Source organism: Protopterus annectens, chromosome 12.part0, assembly GCF_019279795.1.
Source record: "Protopterus annectens isolate FY-2018-M chromosome 12.part0, PAN1.0, whole genome shotgun sequence".
NCBI lineage: Eukaryota > Metazoa > Chordata > Ceratodontiformes > Protopteridae > Protopterus > Protopterus annectens.
The window spans coordinates 491258714-491284148 of NC_056746.1; the positions used below are offsets into that span (position 1 = coordinate 491258714).

The 25435-nt window shown below is 38.7% G+C and overlaps 1 protein-coding gene across 3 annotated transcripts in view; it reads left to right on the plus strand.

The window, feature by feature from the left end:
* ABAT (4-aminobutyrate aminotransferase) overlaps window positions 1–25435 on the plus strand; it is a 1409217-nt gene that overhangs the window by 904344 nt on the left and 479438 nt on the right. The gene's annotated exons all lie outside the window — the stretch shown is intronic.

Sequence of the window (25435 nt, forward strand, 5' to 3'; positions counted from 1 at the left end):
ACTTTATCATTCCACATACTCTCTAGATGTCAATACATGTCTGAAGCAGGGCTGTATTGAAATTATCTTCTGCAGCCTCACTTGGATTTCTCACTGGTATCGTGAGCCATAGCTCCAGTGGATATCCAACATCACCTGGAAAAAAGGGGAGAGAGACAAAACAAAGAAAATGTTGTTTAAATGATTAAAAGAAAAAAATTTCACACTTACAAGATGACCATTGTGCATTCTACCAAGCAGGAAGAGGAATATGAGCTAATGAACCAGATATGGGAATCATGTGAACTATCAAGATGCTGGGTATGACACAGTGATGCATCCCCATGCATCACACACTGCCTGGCTGTTGATGTATTTGTAGCCATTCCTGTTACAGTATCACTCCCTCATGGACCAAATGGGGCCCTAATTACAACATGGGTGCAATATATCCTACTGAGCTCTTCAGAGAAATGTGCCAACCCATAAAAGGCACTCATAGTCCTGAGTTAATACCAGGAAATAGTGTTCTGAACCACATATGCCAAGAGTACATTCAGGAACTGCTGAAGTATACTCGACCCAGAAGCCTGTGAGTTACCCAACTTGTCCCCAGTTTGTCTCTGGAAGGTCTCTGTGGCATGTACAGTGAAGGATAAGAAGTCCACACCAGCCCCTGGTACCCCACTGAGGGTCATACATGCTCACCAAGACCCTTATAATATACCTGTCCAATCTGAATGTATCAATGATTTTTTTATTGTCAAAAATATAATTAGTAATTCTCTGCCTATATCTTCACATTCTTGGCCTGCAAGAGTCAATGCATTTAAGCAGTTTTGGCATGACCAGGAAAAGCAACTCGCACGTGGAAATAGCTAGTCTAACAGTAAAGAAGGCATCATCGCAAAGTGGAATGAAAAGGTGCACTTCTACCTTTTATAAGGACTCTGCACACAGAGCTGAAATGCGTCAAGGCATCATCGCAAAGTGGAATGAAAAGGTGCAATTCTACTTTTTATAAGGATTTTGCATGCAGCGCTGAAATGCATAAGTTTATGATCATGCATTGCAAACAGGTGGTAGAAAAGCTTATTAGCTTATGCAGTTTTACATTATTTCTCATTTCGTCTTATTATTTTAGCACTTGCATGAGTACATTCACAACCATTGCGCACTGGCATAAATGGCCTCTGTGAATCTCACCTCTACTGCACTTATTTGCAAAGTGCACCGATCACCTTTTTAATGATAAAAGTGTTTTTTTTTACATTTGACTTGCAAGTTCCTGATGTGGCATCTTGACAGAGTGGCTCTGTAATAACTCACTACCTAAATTAGTACGTAGGACTCTATATTTCCATGCTAAATGCAGTAATATGAGACTCTTACTTTTTGCAGTGGCACTTTGTCAGACTGGTCCTTCAGGTGTAATACCTTACTTTGAAGAGTAACATAATCAATACTGTAGTAAAGATAATGGGGTCTATATCACATAGTTGAAGTTTTATAACTTCGAACATGAAATGTATGAACCATTCCATTCGAAGTTACAAAACTTCAACTATGAGTAAAAAAAAAAGAAGGAAAAACAAAATAAACTGTTGTAAGCAGGATGGCAAGACACCATGCACCCCCATACCCCCCACTACTTAAATATACCAACTCCAAGATCACACCTCATTCAACAGAATGGAAACCTCCCCTTACAGAGATTTCCACCAAAACACTCGAACTTGTACAAGTTCAAACTTATGGTCTCGACCATATAAGGTTCGAACGTCTACAAGTTTGACTATGTGATAGGAGCCCAAGAAAATGCAATTGCTGTACTGGATGTAACTTGCTGTTTTTTTCTTTTTTTTTTTTTTTTTGTCTTTTATATTGAAAATCACCTTCTGAGTTGTGTAAATCACTGAATCACTTCATAATGTCATTTTATTCATAGAGTTATAAATACGTACTAGGCTAGCTGCCCTTCTGGGCAATTTTAAGCCTAGAAAACTTGCCTCTTTGAGAATTAAGCCTTTTCCCCTTCTCTGTGAGATAAACACCTTAACCATTATGCTAACCCCAATTTCTGTAAGATGTTCTCTGGTTCGATCCTCGGCTGGGGTGCTTTCTGTGCGGAGTCTGCATGTCCTCCCTGTGGTTGCGTGGGTTTCCTCCGGGTGCTCCAGTTTCCTCCCACATCCCAAAGACATGCTGTAGGTGGATTGGATACTCTAAATTGGCCCTAGACATGAGTGCATGTGTGTGTGTGCCTTCTGTAGAAGGTTGGGCACTGGGCTGGCAACTCGACACCGTAAAACTCCACTGCCAGTCATGAGCAGACAGGTGATCTGATGTGGCGACTCCTAACTGGGAAAAGCCGAAAGAAGTAGAAGAAGCTGTCTTATAGAAAACTGAACCGTCAGCTAAAAATGAAATGGAGAAAGACATGCTTTAGTAATTTTTTTTTTTTTTTTTACAAAAGTAATTTCAGTTTCAACTTTTAGGGCATGACTGGAAAATGCAAGGGATGAGAATTAACTTACATTAAGAATTATCGGTAACTGACAATATGGAGATGTTTTGAAAAGAACACAGCTGTTTTACTTCCTGATTACACCAACAAGCTGGCCGGAAATGGCATAAATTAATTCAGCCTCTTTTAATGTATGGTTAGATGTTGAGAAGGCCACCTTAACAAGTCAGTGTGTTATACATAAAGCCAGCAGAGCATCCACAGTTCTAATTTTTTGTAACATGTTCTCATATTTTTTTTGGATCTCGCAAGATTCTACATGATTAGACTGTCAATGTTAGCTAATTATTCTTATGTCAAATCTCTTATTTTTAAGAGTTTGTTGAGTAGTATCTGTAGGTAAGATTGGCAGTTCTGCTTCTGATGATGAGTTTCCAAACAGATTTGTTTATTTTTCACCAAAGTAATATTTATTTCATTTAGTTAACACTTCAAGCCTGCTTCATCAGTTAGCATAAATCTGCATTTCTTTTCACTAAGAGCAGATGTGGCACAATGAACCTTTTATACATATCCTGTAATGCTGATGCAGGTTTCTGTATCATGAACACGGGAACGTATGAAGTTGCTAATGGAAGCAAAAATGCATGGTGCACCATGTCTGTGTGTATAAGGTTGACGATTATCACCTGCCCTGCCGTACCTTACATCACAGTATGTACCCTTTCCATTGTACATTTGTACTTTTTGCATTAAAATTCCAGATGCTGTCTCCTTTCCAATTAATCCTAGGCCATCTGAAGGCTGATTCCCACATCTTCAGTCAGTACACGAGTTTTAATGTCATCAGTAATAGCATAGCAATCAGCAGTATTATTCATCTCTTTGTTCATAAAATGAGTCAGCTTGCTTGTACAGAGCAGAATATCTTTCTCTGATGCTGACAAGTTGAATTTCACTAGCGGCCTAGGTGTTGAAAATTCAAATGATCATTTCTTATGTTAGGAGAATGGGAAATAAACATGCCTCGGGGGCATGTGTCCTGATAGGGAGTGTCTGGTGCAAATTGCAGTCCTAACAGTAGGCATCCACTTTCAAGAGGAAAAGGGAGCTCCCCAAGCTATAAGACCTAAGTAAATGACATTCTCTGTTTATACCCATTGCATACCCACTTTTAAGATGCTTGCTGTGATCCAGGCCTATACAAAGCAAGCAACAGCATTCTTCTGCTGATACCTTTGTCCCCCTGTAGGTATTGGCATCTTTCTTCACCACTGTTTCCTGACAAACACTCTTTGAAATTTCTCATTAAGCTAATTTATTATCCATGGCCCAAGTCAGGCTTGTAATACTTTATACTTTATCCCTCTTTGCTAATTACATGTGAGACCCAGCACTGAAACTGTTACAAAATCAGGTATAATCCATATTCTGTGTTCAGTTTGTCCATACTGGCTTTAATCCAGAAGGAACTAAACTGGAAGTATCTACTGTGAATGAAGCAATGCTAATACCTCTCCACAAGGTTCTTAACATTCGCCAAGTACAGGATTCTCCTCTAAAGTAACTTCTCCATCACGTCCCAAATGGCATAATGACCCAGGATTTGTCTGGAATTACCTGAGTCCTTCATGCTGTTATTGTGAGTTTTTTACAGATGCTCGTATGTCTGTCAGTTTTTTTGTCCATCTCATACACTTATTATTTTTTGTCAGAATAACTGTGAAGGCTGCCAGCCCAGCTAGCTGGAATTTTGTAAATAATTATATGTTATTTGTGAATAGTAATATGATTTGTATGCTTGTCTTACAAATGTAAGAAAACTATATGTTGCGTGTATATTAAACTACTGATGCAGAAGTGTGTATTGAACTGTATGTCTGTACTGAGCTTCAAGAATGTTACCATAGTGTCTCCTGCTGGAAAAGAGTAGAAATATGTGTAAACCATATGCCTATTCAAATGTATGTTTTGATGGTAAAGACTGAAACATACAGAGTTAACTTGCAGACCCTCAAGAAAAGCAAAGAGTTTTACGATGGTGTTTATCTCAGCTAGAAGACAGAATGTCTACAGCTAGGAGTTCTTTCTATTGTCTGGAAACAGAAATAATTACAGGTTTCAAATGTAAAAGTGTTTAACTGTTTTATGACTTCCAATTCTAGGCAAACTTCTGAGAGATAAAACAGAGGGGTGCTAATTTTTTATGTTTCTGGTAGCCTAGGAACTGAAGGCAGAGATGACAAAGAATTATGTGATCTGAGATAACCCAGCAGTAATGTTTGATAGTAATTTAAGAACTATCTCAGAGAGTGAGTCTGGGCATTTTGTATTTGTCTTTAGACCTAGAAACATTCACCCAGCACTTCAGCCTGCATGTTGCTCTGTAAGTAAGATTTAGATTACAGGGATTTCTCTTAGAGACAGATAGGAACATAGTAAATTACTTTAGATGTTTTCTGTATTTATGTGATACTGTTCTCCAATGTTGTTTCAAAATATTTCCTGTGATTCTGAACTCTGTTGTCACTGTATTAAGTTATTGAGTATTGTCTTGTTCTTTTATTTATTTTTAAATATATTTAAACCTTTTAATTGTGGCTGGTTTGTTTAGAGATATTTAAGCTCTTAGTGTACTTGTATATCTATTTATTGACACTGTATAGACCACTCCCAAAGACCTTAGTTTTGGTCATACTTACTATTTGGATTATAGTAACATTACACAGTAGAATTGGTCACCCTTTGTGAAGGGCCTTATAGTAGCTGATAAGTAAGAGTGGTTGGTGGCAGCTGGTATTACCGTATAGTCTGGGCAGAAGGGGGTATAGCTAGTGAAACTGTGCCAGCCTTCCCCAGGAGTGTCTGTGTGTTTGTATATAAATCACATCTCAAAGTGTGTGTGGTGTGTTTCAGCTACTTGGGCAAGGACATGAAGCACTGGTTGGATAGAGAGGGTGCTGGAGGTTTTGGCTTGACCACTTGGCTGAGATCTTAACCCTATAGCTGTGCCAGTGGGGAGTCTTATTGGGGATCTGAAGAAAGAGGGGGGAAACCAGCCCCAGACTGACTGTGATCTCTGAGTGCTCTTAAGGGAAATTGTACTTTACTGTGCATACACTTATCATCCTCCCAATGTGAAAGTCCCTCACTGGTGGTAGTGGTGAGTATTGAAGCTCCTTGATTACTGGGCCAGTGCAGGGGTGTCACAGTAACCAACAGACTTAAGGGTACTCATGCATTAAGAAGTGTAAGATGGATGTAGAATCTAGCTGGCACTCTCTGGACTTGACATACATAAAGTGTGTGAGTACACTGCACAGTGTACAACACTGAGGTCTGAGTATGAAACATATTTCTGTGTTTGGAAATTGGTCTGACTGAGGGTAGTAGTGTTATAGCACTTCAGGATTATCTTCCCTTCCCAGCTGGAAGAGAATACTATTGAAAAGACATACATATTAAATGCTTTGACACTGCTCAGCAGAGGTTCCTCTGAGCTATAGATCACTCATCTAGCACCTGGTACTGCACCCCAATCTGGTGCACCTCAACTCTAAGTTGAGGTGCCAAAACAAAAAAGGTCTGCTCCACTCTGATACTCCTCATCTCTCACCTAAGGAGCCCCATGTCCCATGTCAGTTTCTATGCCTCTTTCCTGTAAGCTGAAGAAAAACAAAATTAAAAACACTTTTGATTTTTAAAAATTGTAATAAGTGGCTTGGTGCAACTAATACCACACACTAAGCAGTGAAGCAAGTGTACAGTCCTGACTGTAAGAGCAGTATTGGAATTCATTTCTGTTCTGGCATTCAGAAATGTTGATGTGGAAATAAATGGTTCTACGGAACTACCGCTCGATCACCATGTGCTTTCTCACACCCTAGTAATGCCTGTCTTCTAGGGTCAGGAAGACTTTTTTAAACATTTATTTATTAATTTTCTAATCACATGCAGCCTCATAATCACAAATGTATATTTTTCTGGGACAACTCAAGAACAGTGACCTATTTCAATGACTCAAACCAAGTAGATCAGAATGAAGCTTGTTAGGACTTCATAGCCTTAGTGCTCTGTTCTGTACAAAAAGTCAGGTATCTTCATTACATCAAAATAAGACATGGTGCCATAGTTTATAGAGGAGAGAGAGATAGATGAGAAGAAAAATGTGATCCTCTTAACTAGCCAAGACAAGGCTAATAGGGGCCACTGCTGCCATGTCTCTGAAGCAGGTGCAGACTGATTTTCCACTTTGTGTAGTCTGGCGAAATCTTATGAGAAACATACTGAAAGTGTGATGCAAAAATATTAACAACAGAAGATGACATTGACATTTACAAGCAAGGTACTGAGTAAAACTATTGAGTATTTCGGGGGAGCTTGTAAATCCCTCCATATGATTCAAAAAACATCTTCAGATCACAGAACAGCTGGTTTGGGATTGATGCATATTTCCTTGTGCATGATGCATAACTCCAACCATAATGTGCCAGAAGGGGTCTGACTGATGGCAGAATTATTTTGTAGATTACTATTGTCCACATTTATCCCTTATCTGTTTTGTCTTGGCAGTCCTCTAATACATGAATGATCTCATTCACCATAATGAGGAAGTGACCTAACCAACAAAAATGATCCACACGTGGACCTAGCAAAACGTTGGGATATTTGGTTAAAGATTTACTGCCAGTATACAAACACATAATGTTATATACTGTATTAATTTACATATATAGTAAGTATAAATGAGACAGTGGAACATGCGATTATGTCCTCCCTGTGCTGACATACCTATGCGTACATTTGTCCTGTGTGCCGTATACCACAGTAGTGCCTTTTGCCACAAGATGTCCACAAGAGCTGCAATGATGCAATCAATCATACAGATGCAGTGGAATGCTTGTATTTGATTTCCAGGATTAGTGATTGTCCCTTCAGCAGATGATCACAGTAGCCATTCCCTCATATGGTGTCCAACACCAAAAGCCATCTCTTTTTTTTATAAGAATCATCCAAGTACAAAATGTCAACATGCAAGAAGACATGTTTTGATTATAAAATGTCTGTGCTATGTATAGCCCACATCTAGACAGGTTTCAAATGCATGTATATCATAGTAGATACATCATACAGTGTTTTGCAGCAACACTGAATGTAATCACCCAATGTAGTATTATTTTGATAAATCCATGATGGAGCGGTTGGTTACAGTCCTCTCCATGTTGCTCTGGTGATGGTCAATCACTGTACAGAATGGAACATAGCTCTGATTTCAAAATGATACTAAAAACAACTAATGAGATATTAATCTGCATTGTCTCTAGTAATGCTGAGTGACGTATAAAGATGAGCTTTCTCTGAATCACTTCACATATCCCAGTGTAGCTGTCGATTCCTTGTTGGTATCATAGTATGTAACATATGCATATCCAAATGTCAGTGTGTAACACAAGAGCAAGTTTCAGATGATGTAGCTGAGTCTTTACTGAAGGCACATTTTTGATAGAACTTGAATTAAAAAGCCATGCTGTATTTGCCATGGTTTTATTAATTTATAGATCTGCTATTTGCCGTGGCTTTGTGAATTTATATATCTTGTTATATGTCTGCTGCTATAACAACATAGCAAGATTTGCAATTGGTCTACCCTATAGAACACATCATTGTAAAAATCTAAATTATCTCTGATGGCTAGATCTTCCCAGGCAGATTCAATATAATCAACTCATTGTGGCTCACAAAGCACTTAACCAACCAGATAATACACCTGCCCTGAAAAAAAATTATCTATCCCCACTCCAACTCCAGATCACTCCAGTCATCCAGTAGACTATTAGTGCAAACCATCAAATCCAACAACTCAGCTGGTGACTCCCAGTTCGCCAACTATGCTGGCAAAATCTGGAATTCCCTTCCTGCTAACATTACCCAATATACCACCCTATCTCAGTTTAAAAAAGCTCTCAAGGAGCATTTCAAGTCTCAATGGATATGTCCCTGCTCCAATCCTGACTAAATCTTCATACATACTAGTATACTAGGTCTATGTCCATAAGTGGCACTCAGTTATCTTTGTTAAGCTAGTTTAGAAGATGGTTAGACTGTATTAATCTAACTGGATTATAAAATGCATTATATTTGTATAAATTTAACTAGACGTTCTATTTGTATAATGTTATGATGACTCCTGATCATATGTACATTGTAATGATTGTATATGAAACCACCTATGGAGCTTTACTCCCTGGGCCATCGCTGAAAATGGACATGTATCCAGTCGGACTATCCCTGTCAACAAATGTAAAATAAAATAAAATAAATGTCTACTTACCCAGCTAGATATATATGTATATATTTTGCATAGGGCTCTCATTTTAGTTTATTTTTTGCACTGAAAAGGCGTGCTGTCTAGAATGATATTTATGTATGTATGATGTGTCCATGTGTGTGTGTGTCCGTGTGTGTGTCCGTGTGTGTGTGTGTGTGTGTGTCTGTGTGTGTGTGTCTGTGTGTGTGTCCGTGTGTGTGTGTCCGTGTGTGTTTCCGTGTGTGTCTGTGTGTGTGTGTGTGTGTCCGTGTGTGTCCGTGTGTGTGTGTGTCCATGTGTGTGTGTGTCCGTGTGTGTCCGTGTGTGTCCATGTGTGTGTGTGTCCATGTGTGTGTGTGTGTGTCCGTGTCCATGTGTGTGTGTGTCCATGTGTGTCCGTGTGTCCGTGTGTGTGTGTGTCTGTGTCTGTGTGTCTGTGTGTGTGTGTCCATGTTCATGTGTGTGTGTGTCCGTGTGTGTCCGTGTGTCCATGTGTGTGTCCATGTGTGTGTGTGTGTGTGTGTGTGTGTGTGTGTGTCCGTGTGTGTGTCCATGTGTGTCCGTATGTGTGTGTGTGTGTGTGTGTGTCTGTGTGTGTGTGTGTGTGTGTGTGTGTGTGTGTGTGTGTGTGTGTGTGTGTGTGTCCATGTGTCCATGTGTGTGTGTGTGTGTGTGTGTGTGTGTGTGTGTGTGTGTGTGTGTGTGTGTGTGTGTGTGTGTGTGTGTGTGTGTGTGTGTGTGTGTGTGTGTGTGTGTGTGTGTGTGTGTGTGTGTGTGTGTGTGTGTGTGTGTGTGTGCGTGCGTGCGCGTGCGTGCATATGTGTGTGTGTGTGTGTGTCTCTAATCACACATGGCCAATTGCAGACTCAGCCCAGGCTGCGAAGTACAAAAGAGTATATAGAGGAGAAAACAAATAGTATATAACAAGAACTGATATGATATAGCAAGGTTTTAGCATATATGTAGTAGATAGGGTTGGGGCTATACATGGGGGTAGAATGTTTTTTCAAAGCTGTTGTAAAGGATGATGCACAATTCCAAAATATTTGGCTACATCCCAAAATGAAATAATTTGTGCAGAAATGTAAATGTGCTCATATCTGTTGATACTCAGTGAGGATCTGAACAAGGGGGCTACCTTTTGTACTTATTACAGGCCCCCATGATATGTCTGTTATGCCACATAACCCCCTCCCCAAATACTGGTAAAGAGCACCTATTTGTTTGTTAATGGATTAAGTGAACAGGTCCAAGGTTCCACTTTAGCCGTGACTGTACATAAAAACAAACATACATATAATCAAATGACTAATTTCTTTCTCCCAGATTGTCAGTATACTCATTTTATTTATGTTCTAATCAGGTTAGTTATCTGGTTCAAGGTTCCACTTCAGCCATGATCCCAAACAAAAGCAAACAGTATAATCAAATGAAAAGATCACAATGTTAAGAAAGATATTTGACTGATAAATAATGACTGATGCAATGAAAGTCAGTTGATTGAACTTGGCTGATCAAATGGAACTTTAAAATGACATTTCATAACTTCCTCGAGGCTTAAAGACCTCTAGGTTTATTATAATGGCGTGTGCAGTGCAGGATGTCTCCTCTGCAGGAGGAGGTTCTGTGGATTCTCCTCCCCCCCTTAAATGTGAATTGAAAAAGTTACACTTGACCAGCTAGTTCCAGTTACACATTCTTTGCTTGTTTTGTCTCTGACTGGGCAAATGGGGCAGACAAGTAAATAGGATACAAAAGTTAAGTTAATGCTGGCAAGTAACATGACAGAATATTTCAAATGCAGTTTATATATAAGAAGGCAACATTGCAACACTGTTAACACAGTCTGAGGAGAAGAACAATTAACAATGATTATTCAAAATACCTTTGAAGTATTTTACGTTGAAAGATTATTAATATTTATGGCACAACAGATAGCACTGTCACCTCACAGGAAGAGGTTCTCCGGTTCGATCCTTTGCTGGGGTGCCTTCTCTGTGGAGTCTGCATGTCCTCATTGTGTTCACATGGGTTTTCTTCTGGGTGTTCTGGTTTTCATCCGACATTCCAAAGACTTGCAGTAGGTGGATTGGACACTCTAAATTGGCCATAGATATGTGTGTGTGCGAGCGTGTGGCATGGTAGAACAACCATGGCAGGGCTAGCCAGCCAGCAGTGTGAACCTTGGTTCTAGATGATTATCACTGTTGAAGTGACACCCTGACCCTATGTGCACAGATGGGAAAAGGGATTGTAGATTGATGGATGGATGGACAGATGTATGAAGAGAGTGTAAAATTGAAAACTGCATGTTATTTCCATTTTGAGACCTTAAATAGACGAGTGTTGAAGAGTGTTATTTATATCTTGTACAAGGCTAAATACCTCCAATTGCAACTACAAAAGCAAAAAAATGTCCAACTGACTTTAGGCAAGTTAAGTAACAAAGTGTAATACAGTGCTCAACTTAAGTGCCCTAGCAAAATGCCAAGGGAAACACTTTCAACTAGTTCTGACTCTTAATAGGAATATAAAATGTTTAGGAAATGAAATAACAGAGAAAAATATCCTTCATGCCCCAAGAATAGCTAGGACTCAAAAGAGTAGCACTGCTGGAGTAAATCACCAGGAAGACCATGAAACTTAAACATAGAAGGAGTGGGTTGTGATGAAAATCCAGGAGTGACCAAATGATCCGATATTCCAATCAAGTTCAGACCACAGTCCCTTATTCACATTGTAGCAAAAACAAATCCTTGATTACAGGTTAATTTGCGATGCCTACGACTGTAGTAAACTAGAAGCAGAAGCAGGCTGTAATCCATGTGGATGTGTTGGAAACAACATACCACTTCTGACTCTCAGGCTTCACATTTTGCCCTGGTAATATAACGAGTAAAAAATAAAAAAAAAATATGAAGTTTAATTTCAAAGTGTCTTTGAAATATATATTAGTCTCTGTTTTAGTACAAACCATTTTGGCTAAGGATGAATTCTCTTGAAACTTTTTTTAGGAGTTTACGTCCTTGATACTTACATCATCTTGCAAGTTACATTTCATGTATGTATTTGTTTATATATTTATGTATTTTATTTATTTTGGTCAGGAAGAAAAAGCAAAAGAAGTTACTTGGAGATGTCTGTTCTTCTCATCCTTTTGGGCTGTAGACATAATGTATCTGGAGGAATTTTCAGCAGTTTTACTGTGTATTGTCATTTACAGTTGCTTCCCCCCCTACGCAGGGCCATAAATCTATTGAGACATTGAAAATCTGCAGCTCTTTTACTTTGTCATCTCAAACTAAAAGAAATGAATCCCAATGACAGAGACAGACTAATGTAAGGAGCTAAGGACTACTATAATTTCAGAAACTCTTATTACAGTATGTTTAAAACATGACAAACAAACCAAACTAAAGACTGTTACCTTTAGAACATTTCTGTTACGGTGTCCAGAGATATTCAAAGTGAATACCACCATTATAAGAATGCTAACAATGTCTTGTTTATGAGTGTATAGGGCAAGATAAATTCATATTCGAAGTTCTCAGAATGCACTGTAGGAAGAAAAAGGCCCAACTATAAACAAAATTATATCAGTATGTCCATTGCAGCACGACCTTTGGTTAAGAAGAAAAAAAAAAGCGTTGTTGATGACTGCTTAGAGTAGTACAGTGGAACAGAGACATCAGCATTATGTAAAATATCAAGATGAGCTTATTTTTTTTTAATTTTCAAGTCATAGTGATCCTTTGAGGTTAAATTACTGAATGCCTTTACGACTTCTTCACCAGTGATAAATAGGAGCATTGAATATTTCCTGGCACATCTGCAAGTCAACTCACAGCTTAAGCATCTGAATCTAAAGCTTCCAATGTTCTAACAGGTTACTTTCCAGTTTGAGAGTCATTGATATGCTATAGTAGAGTCATTGGGTACATGACTATTTATCTAAACTCAACTTATTGAAACTCAACTTCTGTAAACCAGCAAAACTTAAAAAAAAACTCACAACAAATGTATTTGTACAGTGTAGAATGATTTATTGATCACTGGTTTCTTAAAGATGTATAAGTAATATTGCAGTTGCTGTATTGTCTGATCTGGTAGTGCACTTCCAGTGTTTTTTCCCTTTCTCCTATCGTAGCGCAGCCATTGAGTTGCTATATATACATTAGGGGATGTGGGGTAGGAGCATGGTTGTGGTGCTGCAGTTATGTCTTTCAGATGAAATTTTCTTACCTGCACTTTTTCACCTACCCAACAGTAAAAAAGACAGGAAAAAAAAAATCTAACATCATAGGCATCTGTTGTAGTTGGACACGATGTAAGATATATCACAATGGCAAAGTAATGAAGCATGGAGAGATTAGGTGTTATTTCTTTTCAAGATCTACACTTCATTTAACAGTATGAGACTGACCACAAGAATATCTCATTAAGGGCGATACACCATTTTAAAGCTGTATATTACAGTACCCATATACTGCACATATATTGAAATACACATGTACAGTTTCCTTTTTCATGTTGTACGTGTGCAGTTTTCACTCTTTTGAACTTCCACCATTTTTTGCCAGCAAGCTTTACATCACTGAATGTCTGGCTTTGCCACAGTGAGTTTCTGGTAGCCAGCTGTTTGGCATGTGATAAGATCCTGTTTGCAAGCAAGTCAACCTGATTTCATTTATTGGTTCCTATACATGTGGAGCTGATATGGGTGGGGGGGGATAATGAGGCTTAACACCTCTTTACCTATCTGAGGGAGGGTTATAGAGTGAGTGAGTGAGTGAGTGAGTGAGTGAGTGAGTGAGTGAGTGAGTGAGTGAGTGAGTGAGCGAGTGAGGCACCCTCATGAGGAGATTGCATGAGGTGCTGTCAGTGAGGGGGGTGGTGGAGGTGGGAGATGGATCATATTGCATTTCGAGGCATGTTTACATCTGTCATACAGCTAATTGTTGGGTCACCCCTCAGATGGTATGGAGAATGTGCAAGGAAACAATGTAGGCTGTAACTTGTTTAGGCCACCATATGTGAGTAGGAGCAGTGGCCCCCGAGCTCACTCACCTCCCGTGAAAGGCCTACTATTGCCAGTAATTGGTATGCTGGTGACATCTGCCTATGATTAAAATGCTGGTTACAGCTTTATAAAGTGTCTGTGGCATTGTGGTGAGTTGGGATTAAAATGCTGCTGTAGCAGAACTACTCAAATTAACCAAACAACACCCCTGCAGCATAAAAAAAGCTAAAAGTGAGCCTCCCTTATTGTGGTTCATAGACAAATAATGGACAATCAGTCTGCAGATTATTACACACCTTGCTAGCAACCATATAATGACTGGGGGTGAGAATCAAACCTTGTACTTTGTGTTTGTAAGGTAAATGCCTTAACCCCTATGCCATCCCTAACCCTAAATATTTGAAATTATTCTGAGCCTCCCTCATCCAAAAACATTTCTGATCTACTGAATATCTTAAGTAATCAAGAGTCAACTAATCAAAAGTAAAATTTAAGAAATTCCTCATAGAGTATAAGAGATGTTGATTTAATGGTTGAGAAAGATTAATGTACTAGTTGTTGTTGTCTTTCGGCTTTTCCCGGTTAGGGGTCACCACAGTGGAACTCCGGTCCGCTAATGATTGGCAGTAGATTTTGGGGAACGCCGAGGTGTCAGCTCGACGTTCACCCTTTAACGAAGGCACGCCCATTTACGCATGTCTTTCGAACGCCCACCCAACTGCAGGGAGGACATACGGACTCCACACAGAAGGATGTGAAGAAAACGTTCTGTGTAGTACTATCTTATGGCATCATTTCCATTTGCTGACAAGATGCTTGACATGTAGATCAGAAGGCTGATAATGTAAGACACTGTAACATTGCAGCATTTCTTATGAGTGGTTAGGGGGTTGGTTCAATGTGCAGAAGCAGACTTCCAGACATTTACAGATTAATTAATATCTGAATCAGCACCTTATTATTTTGACAGTCAGCTACTGTCAGATACATAGATTCTTTGATATCTGCTTCTAAATTTAGCTTGATTTCTCTATAGCAGTAACATTTCCTGACCTGCCTAGCTCTGTGGCTCAGAGCAGTGTAGCCCTCACTGTGATCCAGGTGACAGGGCTTTCTTCATAGGACCTGGCACAGGAGGAGACAGATAGAAAGGGGAGATGAATGATGGGGTGTGGCGTACTTGCCTCTCTTGGGGTGAGAAGAGTTATGTACACTTGTGGGCACAGAAGGAACATAGAGTTTCCCTGGTGGAGACAGAGAAACAATTTCTCATGCTTCAGGGTTGGTGGATGAGGCTGCATATTGGCAATGGAATGCCCCCTGTGCACAGCCTATTCTATGACCCCTTCCTTTGCACAGCCAAGTATGCACTTAAGGCCAAAAAGTACAAAAATCCTCAAACCTCTCCTGATGGCTGCCAAAAATGCTGCCTTCACTCAACCTTGGTGAAAAGGGAATGAATAAGTCAATAGAGAGGGAGTGGACGATCAGCAGGCAGTGGGGGCATATGAGAAAAAATATATTTCTAAACCTACTTTGGCCTCACCTGAAAGTAGATGGCACCTCCTGAAGGATGTTAGCATTACCATTTGTGAAAGGCTACTGTAGCTGTACTTTTTTACCTTCCATACTTGTGTAATATGTCTCTTCACAAATAATGGCACATCAGGGTTCCCACACTCTCAAATTCATTGATATCAAACTTATACCTTCTCCCTGGTGTTAGTTTTCTTACAGATGTATAAGTGATCTTGCAGTCTACTTCATTACAGTGTGCTGAAGGGGCCACTCAGTCTCTTGCACATGTTGCAGAGTGCTCATCCCTTGCTGTTCATTATTCATATTGCCACTGCTGTTGTTTTTCCGTTGATGTACATTTTCAGTCCTTCTTGCGATCAGTATAACTGCTCTAGTGGTTGTGCTTCTGAATCCAGAGGTAATGCCAGGCTAAAGGAAGCCAATATAAGAATGGCAGTCTGAATGCAAAAATGCATTCTTCTTCTTTATCCCCCCTTCTTTTTTTTTTTTCTCTTCCTCTTATGTTTATATGCAGTGATCGCTCTCATGGTAAGAAGGAGACACTTTGTGTAGCTGTCAAAGGACAGGGCACTGTGCTAATATGGTACCTGGCCTCTGCTAAAACAAACAAAAAAAAAGGATAAAAGAGCAGGAGAATGCAATTACTACTAGAACTTTAAGACACAACTGGGATGTAATTCAAGAAAAAACAGAAAAACAGATGTGGATGTCTTCTGACAAACTTTGGTGACTGTTATGCTGAGTAAAAAACTGGTTTATGTCTTATTTCCTAGTGAATGGGAAAGGCGTACGCTACATAATTGTATATATACACTATAATAACTGAAAAATATTTTGACAATGATGTTTTTCTTGTGTCTGTAAATCTGTCTGTGAGTACTAGTTGTTTTAGGGACAGTATTCTTGAAGCAAGCTAGTGAGGAGACTTATATCTGGAGTTTTTTTGCAGATATCCTATGTATGCTTTTGCCTTTTGTTTAATTTTCTTTGTGTATCAATGTACGTATAATTTACTCTGTATTTGCACTATTATTTAAGTAAAGTTCATTTATTTACCTTTAACATCTTGTGCTTGGTATTTATTTATTGTAAGTGTGGTCAAGCACTATTGTTTGTCTGAGTGGAGGGTAACAATTATTTATACTGTCAGGAAGCAAACTGTATGGCAAATGACTACAAGACTGCTTTGGCACGCTACCTGCAAAAGAGAGATTATTTGGCGTTATGTAAGAACAGACAAGTAAACAAAAGTCTCTGACTTGCTTTATAGATGTGGCAGGATTACTGGGCCAGGAAGAAAGCTGTAGGGAATTGAAGAGTTCTACCAGCCCTCCCTGAAAGGCAGTTTCCATAGATAAAAAGGTTGTGAAAGACATTGGTTCACAGAGAGAGAGTAATGAGGCTCTCTAAGTGAACAATGAGCAGTTAAATTTGGGTGTGTAGTTTGGAAGCCCATACTGAGAACAGCAGTGCATATCCCCTTTATTCTGTTAGGGCCAGGTTGTATTTTTTTATAGATTTATATGCACTTTCTTCCTATCGCTTTGCCCACTTCACCCTTTGTGGAGTCAATAGTGCCACCTTATCTTCATATCGAGAGGCAGTTCTGCAAACCAACCCTCCACATTTGGTGACCATGTTTACAGTTCACCTCCCCAGGGCATCTATTTACTTAGACCTGTGAATTTTGGGTATAGTGTAATTCACTGAATATGTCATCATTGGGTACCTCATGGGAAAAGCAGAGTTAACAGAAGTACAATAAGTCAAAGAAACAGATAAATAGATTCTCTGGACAGTATATGCTGGAGGTATCTGAAAGGGTTACTGTTTGTCTACATCAGCATAAGAGGCCCTACAGCAGGGTTGTTGCTGATTATGCTGTTATAAATTTAAATTAAGCAAGCCATTACATCATTTATTCATTCTGCAGTAAATGCAGAGAGAAAATAACTGATATGCATACATCTGACCAATATCAATACAGCTCCTCTATTTTGATGTGCACAGATGGGATGTGTTCAGGTGCAGTGGAACAAATAATTCCTCTGTGGAATCATAGTTATTTGAATTGTGATTCACTGATGTTATAAAAAGAGACATTATACCACCAGGACTGCAAAACAACCCTAGCCATTTGAGATTACACATAAGACAAATATTTATTTTCCCTGAGATACATTAGAGATGGTTATTTTAAACTTACAAGGATTGTGGAAGATGCAGCACTCAGCATGGGGTAATGATTTAAAATATATTTTCAGTGCTTTTCAAGCAGGTTAGGGTTTCTGAATTAATCATGACAGTCCATATTCTCTAGAATTACCATTTAACTTGTTGCATCATGCAGCTGTGTTTTGCGTTTTGCATAGTTTGCAGTCATGAAACTATCCAAGACACCACTAAGCAAATATACTGTTTTGTTTCTTGTATAGTCATATACAGACCAGTGGATTCTGTGTTCACCACCCATTGTGGTAGTCCATTCCACGGGTCCGCAAGACTCTCTATGAAAATTACTTTTGGAGATCTAGGGAGTTGTCAGTCTCTGCCATTTGCTGCTTGAGACACTTAATTTTCTCATTGTCCTTCCTGTGCAGTATGGCCCCTCAGAGCCATAGTTAAGGCAGGGTGAAGTGGGAAGCTGCCCTAGGGGTAAGGAGTTAGCAGCTGCAAGTAGTTCAGTAGTGCAGTACCAGTATTAGTTTATGAAGCCAATGCTGATATTGCGTTCCTAGCCTTGACTGAATTGCCAAAGCACTTGTACCTTTTTTATCAAGCAGCTTGCTACATTTTTGAGTGGAAAAGACTTCTTTTCCCTGTTGTTTTTGCTCCTAAACTTGGAAGTCAGGGCTTTTTTAAGTTTGATTTGAGGAAGAGAACCAGCTTGAGGACTTGTATATGGCACCACATGACTGATCTATGGTTCTGTGTCCCCTTCACATCTTTCTGACATGACCTTGTGCACTCATGTCAAGACCACCTTGTGTCTTTTTATCACTGGTTTAAAGAGCTCCAGCTTACCTAGTCTCTGGTCATACCCTTTCCTTTCCATCCCTTGCATTCTTATAAGGGCTTTTCTTTGGTCTCCTTTCAGCATCTTGATATCCCTTTCCTTATTTGGAATCCAGAACTACATACAATACTGAATGTTGTCATGAGCCAACCAGGTCCTGTTTCTGCATTCCATCACTGCCCCTCCTCACCTGAGGAAAAATTAAAAAAAAAAAAAAAAAGGTCCCCAATCAGGGACCTGGGGCTCCTGAAATGCAGGAACCAACCAGATCAATTTCTCTACCTTGTCCATGACCCTCCTTCCTCAGATTCTAGTTTAAAAAAAGAAACAAATATTTTTTTTCCTTTTAAACTATAGCAAACTTGTTGCTACAATTTATACCCTACACGGACTGCTGCACCTCTCTGGTTTAAGTTAAGAAAAAAGAAATAGATCTTTTTTCTTTTAAACTGTAACAACTGCTTGCAATATTTGCTACAGTTTTATACCACATACGGAATGCTACAATGCTCAAGTTTTAGTTAAAAAAAAAAGCAAAGAAACAAATATATTTTTTAACCTGTAGCAAACTGCTTGCTACAAATGTAACAAGCAGTTGCTTCAGTTTAGACCACACACAGAGTGCTACATTACTCAAGGTGAATGAGGGAGCTTCGCACCAACACCATTGACATCTAAATATACTGCCTTGGAAGTTTTACAAATTCAGTGAAAAGGAAAAAGAATAACATAAAATTGGCTTTTTCAGTTTACTGCAGTTTATGTGACCTTGGAGATAGTTTAAAAAGTGCCTTCAACAAAACAAAAGGTGATGAATTGCAGAGTTGAGAATGCAAGAATGTTCTTATAGAAAAATGACACTTCCAAGTTTCAGCAAAGCATTAGGCAACAAATCATAATGTTCCTTTTGTCTACACAGTCACTGTAACCAAGCAATGGATAGTATATCCTTGTATGTTTTGCCTTGTGGATGAACATCTTGGATAGGAAGGATAGCTCAACAGGCACCGGTGAAGCAACATAAGAAATGTAGAAAAAAAGTAGAACAGTTTACGTCAAAAGGAGGCATGTAAGTTATAAAGAGGGTCCTATTGATTTACAGCTGAAATCTGTTTTATCCTGTACCAATGGCATATTGAGGTCACAGTACATGGGTTATGAGCATATGATGTATGAGTGTGCAACCTGAAAGAAAAACTGCTTGGAAGAATAAACAGCACAGTAAATAATTATAAAAATGGTAGACACAAGTAATAAAATAGTGCAAATATGGAATAATTAAAGGTTCTTTCATGCTATCATTCAACTTTAGAGTAGACACATCTGCCTCTTTTTAAGAGTTTTTGAAAATGCACACACATCACTTTATGCTATTTAAAATTTCACTACAGAAAAAGATCATTGGCCTTTTACAATTACTTTCTTATCCTTTACAACAGCTACATTGGTTATCTGATCAAGCAGTAAATTGTTCTGAATATTGTTCTTCTGTATCCTTGACCTGGAACTAAGTCATAACCATTTTTTCATATTTCTGGAATAAATATTTAATTAGATAACAGGTCTGGAGTAGTTAAACAGTTATAAGATGAGATAAGAAATCTCGTTACAAGTTATAGTCCATTACAGGGATAAATGGCTTATGGTTTAAAAGTCATGTTCTGACTGCGATTATACTGCTCATTATAACTGGGCAGGGTGCAAATCCAATGCCTTTCTGAAAACATGGTGAATTTTTCTATTCTTTTCTCCTTTGGCTGCCATATTTACTTAACCGTTGACATCAGTCCCAAAACCCTGTATGCATCATATGGTCTCTTTGTGTGATCTACTTGTTTCTTTTGGCACACTGCTGCTCTTTGTAGTACCTACCTATCCTCCTTTTTTCTCTCTCTAAGGGACATTTTTCCACCAGACTTGAGCATTTTTTATCCATTTCTGACTTTTGAGACCACTATAACTAAAACTTTGGATATCTCCTAAGCAAGGTTTTCTGCCCCTTCTCTCAGCACAATATACTGTGTCATCACCTGGTGATATTATGTCTGGCTCTGTCCCCAGGTATTCATTTTAGTTTTACATTGGAAAGTGTATGATTTACTCTTCTTACATTTGCAGAGTCAAAGCACTCAGATTTCAGACACCTGTTAGTTTAGCGCATGTTTGATTTTTAATACGATTTTGATTTATGAAGTTGTTTTTAACAGTCTTCCAAGTCTAGATGAATTAATTATTTAACAGAAATATATAAGGCTGCATATGCTTATATATATATATATATATATATATATATGGGTCTACTTTACATTACCGAAACTACACTTCACCGACACACAAAACACCGACCCCAAATAACCGAAACCACACAACACCGACAACTCACAAAACCGAACACAATTACACCGACACAAACAACGTAAACTACACATGACACACAATGACATATCCACTAACCCTAACCCAAACCCTAACCCTAAGGTCCGACACTACCGCACAGTTACCCTACCCGCACCCTAACCCTAACTCACTTTACCCACCCTACACCTAAAGACTGTCACTATCGCACACTTAACCTACCTGCACCCTAACCCTAACTCACTTAACCCACCCTAAAACATAAAGCCCGTCACTATCGCACACTCACCCTACACGCACTCTAAACATAACTCACTTAACCCGTCCCTAAACTACAGTCCGTCACTATCACACACTTACCTTACCCGAACCCTAACTCCGACACTACCACACACTCACCTTTCCCACACCCTAACCCAAAATCCCAAAATATCGCACACTTACCTGACCGCTCCTAACTCCGTCACTATCGCACACTTACTGAGTCACGCTCACACGTTACCCTTGTCGGTCTTTCGGCTGTTGGCAAATCACCTTTTCGATCAACTTACCTGTCGGTCATTTCGTCTCGGTCTTCCGCGTGTCAGTGAAGTGTCGTGTCGGTAATGTAAAGGGGACCCATATATATATATATATATATATATATATATATATATATATATGTGTGTGTGTGTGTGTGTGCGTGTGTGTGTGTGTGTATATATATATATATATATATATATATATATATATATATATATACGGGTCCAGGACAATTGAACGAAAGTTCAATTGTCCGAAACCAAATCACCAAATCCACTTTAGCGAAAGTTCTATTTGCCAAAAAAGCACTTTCGCTAAAGTCCTAACAAATACTAAGAAAAAAAACAAACACATACAAACACAAAACTCATGTTTACGCAGGGGGGCAAGCCCCCTGCACCCCCCCATGTGGGGGGCTGTGCCTCCCACACCTCCCTACTTTTATATTTTCACTCCACGATCGCACTACAGTGGGGAAAAGGGAATATTCCCTTATCCCCACTGTACTACGATCTCAGCAACAGCCATTCCCCCATGATTTCCCTTACCTATTAGCATACTTGCATGAAAGTGCTTTTTCAGCAAAAAGCATTTTTGCGCAAGTATACCCAGCCGTTTCAGTTTCGGAGAAATGGACATTTGGCGACCTGTCTGGGACCCATATATTCACATACACACACACACACACACACACACACATATATATATATATATATATATATATATATATATATATATATATACGGGTCTACCTGATAAGATCAAAAACCCACATACCCAAAAACAGTAACACCAAGACAAAAACACTGAATCTTCATTTAAATAACTCCTCACATAAAACAGACAGTTAACCAGGGAAAGGAGGCAGTTGGCTAACATTTGGGAGTTTGCCCTTTTCCCCACTATAGTGAAATCTCAGAGTTGGTATAATTAGGGCAGGTGTGGGTGGGTGCAACCCCCCACATTGAGGGGATGTGACAGACTAAGCTCCCCACTGATGTGGGTTTGAAGTGCTTATAGTATCTTGTGTTTGTTGGCCGACTGGTTATTTTCTCTCAGTAAATTCTTGGTGTGATGTGGAGTTGGTTAAGTGATAGTTTGATGTTTTCATCTTGATGTTATCGTTTTTGGGTATGTGGGTTTTCGATGTTATCAAGTAGACCCATGTAAGTAATTCTCTATTGATGTCTTTAAACTGTTATGTGTTCAATGCACATGACTGATTAACAAAGCTAAAGTAAAGAATAGCTGGGTGCATGTCAGTTTACAGAGTAACATTAGGGGAGTAGGAGCAGAGATGACTGAGTGAACATTTTCCACAAGGGGCTTCATAATCATACTTTGCACAATGGGGACTTTGCCACAATATCCCTAGTGCTTATTGTAAATAACTCCAGGGTCATTGTACTTTGTGCATTGCAGCTACTCTCCTAGAAAATAAGATTTTCAGCAACCATTTTGGGAATTTTAGTTTTGACTGTCAACCAAAGATTGTACTCCCCAAGCTATTATTTATTTATTATCTGTTAGTCAGGTAGGCGAGTCATACCTCTCAACCTGTTAGTCAACAAATCTGGACAAAGCTAAAAATAGTGGAGTGAGGGAGTGCCTAAAAAAGGGACAGATTTTAAATATTACTTTTAATTACTGAGAAAGTTGTTAAAATAACAAGAATTGTGTTTAGTATGTATAGTTGGTAGAATAACATGAATTGTGTTAACATATATTTTTCTGAAGGATATGAAGTCTGAAACTCAATGTGTATCATTATTTAATTACTTCATTCCTCAAGTGATTTCTCAAAAAAACACAGCTTTTGTGGGAAACAAAAAAATATATAATGCAGTAATCTGGACATTTGGTGAAATTTGAATTCAATCTGATTTCCATATGCAGAACAGGTAAAACAAGTTTTTCAGTAAGAATAAATGTAGTTTACTCCACTCTGCAAAGTTGATGTAAGATTTTTTTTCAGCAAAATTGCTGAACATGTCTGTAGGATATACTGAGCAAGTATTCTACTGAAAGAAGGCAAAACTTTGTTTTGCAGAAAACAAAAACAGTAATACAAATACAAATATGCTTTTACAGAGGCAAGCTTTGTGTACACCCAAATGGAGCAACCCCTACTCACAAACACTCCAATAACAAAATATTCCAACTCTGAGGTTACCTCAAAGTAAAGGAAATACTTGCTTTAACCAAAAAGTATGTACTTCCCTTACCCCAAGTTTGTTCATCCTCAGAAGTGGAATATTTAATTTGTAGGCAGTAGATCTTCACATAGGGGACAGAGGAGGTTGTACCTATGTAAATAAAAAATATTGCTGTTTACATCCTAAATTTTAGTCTTGAAATGTGTGTATATAGCTAATGCAGCATAAAAATATAATAGAATGACTTCCTGTGTGTTTAGAATTGTTTTGGTTATGACAGTATTTATTATCTTATTTAAAAGGTTTACGATTTGACATTTTGTAACTCATAATTAAGAGGAACTGTAGCCTTTATAGTGATTGACATATTGGTACAGTTGTTAGCATTACTGCCTGACAGCACTTGGATCTCCATCTGTATGGAGATTGTATGCTCTCTGTATCTGCTTGGGTGCTCCAGTTTCTTCTCACATCTAACAACATACTGTAAGCAGTGGTGGTTATTAATAGGGTTAATATGGGTGGATGTCCAGGGCCCATGACTACAGGGGGCCGTATGGCAGGCTACATACTAAGCTGAAGCTATTGTTTTCTTTAAAGCCCTTTATTGTTAAATGCTTTTTTTTTTACTGTTTTAAACCCTGACTGGCACTTGCAAGTGTTAAACCCTCCTATTGTGCACTTGTAGATTTAAGTGGGGGGGTCAGATTTAAAGCAAAACCCCTCGATCAGAACTGAAGGAAGAGGAGTATGTGTGGGGGGGGCAAAACCCCTCGATCAGAACTGAAGGAAGAGGAGTGTGTGTGTGTGTGTGTGGGGGGGGGGGGTAAGCCAGACCAGGATTGCACAACATCTGGACCTCAAACCTGGATTGCAGAAGTCCTAAAATCATTTTATGGTAATTTACAGTTGGCCAATCATTAGAGTTTCATAGTTCATATCACGTAGCTATGAAAATGAGCATCTTTCCTTCTGCTTCATATTTATAGCTTATTTGTGTTTTTTAATCCCTTTATTAATAATTTAAATATACTTTACATTATTAATAATGTAAATATACTTTAGGGTAACCCAGGAGTACTCTCTGGTTAAGTGATTTGTTCAGAGTCATGCAGTAAGAATATGGAAGTAGAAAAACTCAAACCCTGTACCCTTGATTACAGGAAGCAGTTTATTAAGACAATAGAACCATAATCCTTTGCTGTAACTGTCAAACCTCTATTACCTTTCTGGCAAATCCCCAAAGATTACAGTCAGTAATACCAGCGATTAAAGTTTCATAATTTGTGCTATTACAAATGCATGCTGATGAAAAGCCTGTTGTTCTGTCACCTTTTTAAGTGAATTAGAGCAGTCTGCCTCTTGTCTGCATCTAATTTTGTCTCATATTTATGCCCTGTCCCATTAACTTTCCTGTAGTAAATCACTGAAGATTGCTGTCAGTCAGTAATTGTGGTCATTAAAGTTTGATAGTTGTTATTATTCAGAAACACCTGTTGTTTTGTTAACATTTTAAGTGAATTAAAGGTATCTGGTACTTAAGGCTCTCAACTGTTAATGAACTGCTTCCTCTAATGAAAAATACAGGGTTTGAATCCTTCTAACTTCTTTTCCCTACTTATTTAACTAGACGGTGCTCCTGGGTCACTTCTGAAAGGGGTACTTCACCCAGTGGGTTTACCTAGTTACCAAATAGGTAAAATAAAATAATATTTAAAATGTGGCCCTTTGGGGGCCTTTATCCTCCATTACTTTTGCTTTTTGTCCAGAATTCTTGCACAAGAAAGTTGAGAAGTAATTTGGTGTGTTCTTTTTAAAATTTGTGGCTTTCTGGCAAATTGTTGTAGATTGCATTCACTAAATAGTAACAGTAATGTTTCCTCCTAAAGAAATAAAAAGTTTTTTTTTTTTAATTAGTAAGCCACTTTCTAAACAAGCAGTGTGCCAATTACTTGTGTAGTTATTAGTTTACACTTTTCTCCATATTTTTTCATGTTGATTCTCAGAGCTGCTCAAATAAAAATGTACTCAACTGAGTACGTTCAATGTGCCAGGCTGCACACCCTTGCTGTGT